The following is a 4,200-nucleotide window of genomic DNA, read 5'->3' on the forward strand; positions in this document are numbered from 1 at the left end:
ACAACACACAGCAAAGAGCACACAAATGTTATACAGGAGCAGCGAGTTTTCCACATACACTCCCCAAGTCGGAGGCTAGCTCAAACCTCCCACTGACTACCAATGACTTGTGGAAAAGAGGTTAGAACCCCGATTTCTTTCACAGCAGTCTGTGTGCCCGCAAGGTATATCCACCCTCTCCACTTGTCCTGGGGACCCGTTATCACGGACACAGAGTGATGAGATATCGAAAAATCATTCACTTGTCACTAGAATAAGATGAGGGTGACTCTTCCAAGGGGGGACAACTGCCTATTACTTGTAGAGATTTCCTTTTACTTCCTGTGTGTTCAGGAAGTAAAGGGAAAACTGCACTAGACACACACACACACAGGCTTTAACCATTCCCATTAGACCCCCAGGCTCCAGCAGTCTATGGACCCCAAACGCCATCACGTCCAGTGCAGGTCCATTAGACCCCCAGGCTCCAGCAGTCTGTGGACCCCTGGCGCCATCACATCCAGTGCAAGTCCATTAGACCCCCAAGCTCCAGCAGTCTGTGGACCCCTGGCGCCATCACATCCAGTGCAAGTCCATTAGACCCCCAAGCTCCAGCAGTCTGTGGACCCCTGGCGCCATCACATCCAGTGCAAGTCCATTAGACCCCCAAGCTCCAGCAGTCTGTGGACCCCTGGCGCCATCACATCCAGTGCAAGTCCATTAGACCCCCAAGCTCCAGCAGTCTGTGGACCCCTGGCGCCATCACATCCAGTGCAAGTCCATTAGACCCCCAAGCTCCAGCAGTCTGTGGACCCCTGGCGCCATCACATCCAGTGCAAGTCCATTAGACCCCCAAGCTCCAGCAGTCTGTGGACCCCTGGCGCCATCACATCCAGTGCAAGTCCATTAGACCCCCAAGCTCCAGCAGTCTGTGGACCCCTGGCGCCATCACATCCAGTGCAAGTCCATTAGACCCCCAAGCTCCAGCAGTCTGTGGACCCCTGGCGCCATCACATCCAGTGCAAGTCCATTAGACCCCCAAGCTCCAGCAGTCTGTGGACCCCTGGCGCCATCACATCCAGTGCAAGTCCATTAGACCCCCAAGCTCCAGCAGTCTGTGGACCCCTGGCGCCATCACATCCAGTGCAAGTCCATTAGACCCCCAAGCTCCAGCAGTCTGTGGACCCCTGGCGCCATCACATCCAGTGCAAGTCCATTAGACCCCCAAGCTCCAGCAGTCTGTGGACCCCTGACGGCATCACATCCAGTGCAGGTCTTTTAGACCCCCAGGCTCCAGCAGTCTATGGACCCCTGACGCCATCACATCCAGTGCAGGTCCATTAGACCCCCAGGCTCCAGCAGTCTATGGACCCCTGACGCCATCACATCCAGTGCAGGTCCATTAGACTTGATGATGCTGAGGGACACAGCCGGAGCAGAGGGAGAGAGAGGTGAGCGCTGACTGTCCCGGGACCAAGGCTCAAGTGAGTATATCTTCTGTATTCCGGTCCCTACACCAAAAACGAGTTAACCCTTGCAGTATGGAGGCATCTCCACTGCAAGGGTTAATTTATTAAAAGCGGGGGCTTCTCTTTAAAGAGACTATCCAAAGTCTTAAAACCCTGCGTCCTCATTATATGCCCCTAGCACCGCCCGGTTAACCAAGAATAGGAAACTGCTAGGACAGCAGTGAGGAAACTAGCAGTGTAAACAACAGGAAGCTGCCCCTTTCCCAGTCGCGAGCCGGACACATCCTGTCTAACGATGCAACCTGATTTGATTATAACAATTACATAGAGTGCCGAGCGCCAGATGCCGCTTGCAGAACACAAGCTGACCGCAGCAGGGGCAATCAGCTCATGATGAAGCAAACAAATGTCGCCGTGCACTGCTATTAGATGTGGCCAATATCAAGATTTGCTATAGGTGCATGAACAGTGAACTTCCCTTCCAATAACATATTACAGAGAGAAGTACAATGTCATAGCAAGCGCCAATAAACCTGAATCCCGGGCACACTTCCAGGTCTGTTTCTTCCAGCATGAACTAGTCTTATCTCCGCCCCCTCCTGTAATAAAGACCGCTCACTGCTGTTCTCTGACTAGTCTCCGCCCCCTCCTGTAATAAAGATCGCTCACTGCTGCTCTCTGACTAGTCTTGTCTCCGCCCCCTCCTGTAATAAAGACCCGTCACTGTTGCTCTCTCTCCTTGTGCAGGGCGACTGGTTTTGTCTCCGCCCCTCTTGTAATAAAGACCGCTCACTGCTGCTCTCTCTCCTTGTGCAGGGTGACTGGTCTTGTCTCCGCCCCCTCCTGTAATAAAGACCAGTCAGGGTGCAGGGTGACTGGTCTTGTCTCCGTCCCCTCCTGTAATAAAGACCAGTCAGGGTGCAGGGTGACTGGTCTTGTCTCCGTCCCCTCCTGTAATAAAGACCGGTCACTGCTGCTCTCTCCTTGTGCAGGGTGACTGGTCTTGTCTCCGTCCCCTCCTGTAATAAAGACCAGTCAGGGTGCAGGTTGACTGGTCTTGGCTCCGTCCCCTCCTGTAATAAAGACCAGTCAGGGTGCAGGGTGACTGGCCTGCTGGGTCCCTCCCACAGCTCTGCTCTCTGCACAGGCTATGAGCAGCACAGAGATGATGTCACTGCTACTCTTACACGGTAACATCTGGGTTTACAAAGGCATTTGGTGCACACAAAGTGAAATCATATCCTCTGTGACTATTGAGGAATACCTTCCAATCCCAATGTTCAGTGCCTGGAGTTCAGCATGAAGACTGTGGACACTGCTATTGTTTGTTTTCCTGCTTCATTGGCACCCTTGTCGCTCACCCCGCCCTGCTTTTATCTCCGCTCCGGGCTGCCACTTGTCCACATGCTATCTATACCACCTTAAATATTGTATTTGGACAATGCTGTCACAGCGGAAAAACTGGAAAGCTGGGCACACCCTTGTGACACAAGAAACATAGCGACACCCTTCTACAGCACTAGACACACGGCTGGCTGGTATGTCAACTATTTTTACCCCCCCTGAGGCAGCAAACTGAACGGCTGCACAAAGCCACCAATACAACCCGGAACAAAATGAGGGGCCCGGCATCTACGGCACTGCGCCTTTCACCAAACCAATCCACCAATGGCAGCCTTCATATTTCTGGCCTCCCCTTTGAGGTTGAGGTCGACCATAAGCAATAAAGCTTTAAAGCAGGGGTAGCCAAACTGCCGCCCTCCAGCTGTGGTGGAACTACAAATCCCATGAGGCTCTGCAAGATTCTCACAGCCACAGACATGACTCCCGGAGAGAGATGCATCATGGGATTTGATTTCACCACAGCTGCAGGGCCGGGCGTTTGGCTACCCCTGACAAAGTATCTAAAACCAGTTTCTTTTGCTGCAAATGGAGGGAAAGGGGTTAGTATCCCTGTCAGGTTTTCCCTGCTGTCTATACCCACGCTATGGAGATTCTCCCTCTGTGTTTGCGTGGCAGAAAATAGTGGGAAATCTGAACTGTTGCAGTTGTCCGTGGAACAGGACGGGGAGGGAAATCTTCCATAACCCGCTTTTATTACTGTCTTGTTACAAGAGACTGCTGCAAACCGTTCCACCTTTCGCTGCCACATTAAAGCCCCGCTCACACCAGATCGGTTGCAATCCATTTTTCAACGGATGTCAACCCAAAACATGAATGGGTGTGAAATGAGGCCACTTCACACCGCTTCGTTGCGTTATGTTGAACTACTTTTTTTTTTTTTTCAGCGCGACCTAACGCACGCGCAGCAGCAGCGTGATCCGGTCTCATTAACATCCATTCGGTTTTTTGGTGCCCTTTGCGTTGGCATCCGTGGAAAAACGGATTGAGACGCAACAGATCGGAAAGGTACAATCGCAGGTCAGCAGAACCTCCATTGACTTACAATTACTTTCCAATTTTGGTGTGAACGGACCCTTAAAAGGGACTAATGCCTTGTTATAAAGGGACTGCTAAAGCTGGCACAATGCAACGGATTGCTTAGAGGTGCTATGACTTCTATTAGGCCACGTGACTTGCCATATCACCAGTCACATGGTGTCCACAGCACAGTTTTCCGGGGCAACCCCCCAAAACCCAACCAGAGAACATCTGTGGTATATGGCCAACATGACAGCGGGCCAGAATCATGGTTTTCACCTGCTTTTGATACCTGTTTGACCAACCCAGACAGGACTCATACTGCGCAGGT

The 4,200-nt window shown here is 52.0% G+C and overlaps 1 protein-coding gene across 8 annotated transcripts in view; it reads right to left on the reverse strand.

Moving 5' to 3' along the window:
• TPD52L2 (tumor protein D52 like 2) overlaps positions 1–4,200 on the reverse strand; it is a 25,029-nt gene that overhangs the window by 18,903 nt on the left and 1,926 nt on the right. The gene's annotated exons all lie outside the window — the stretch shown is intronic.

This window comes from Nanorana parkeri, unplaced genomic scaffold, assembly GCF_000935625.1.
Source record: "Nanorana parkeri isolate BGI_ZX_2015 unplaced genomic scaffold, ASM93562v1 scaffold17, whole genome shotgun sequence".
NCBI classification, from domain to species: domain Eukaryota; kingdom Metazoa; phylum Chordata; class Amphibia; order Anura; family Dicroglossidae; genus Nanorana; species Nanorana parkeri.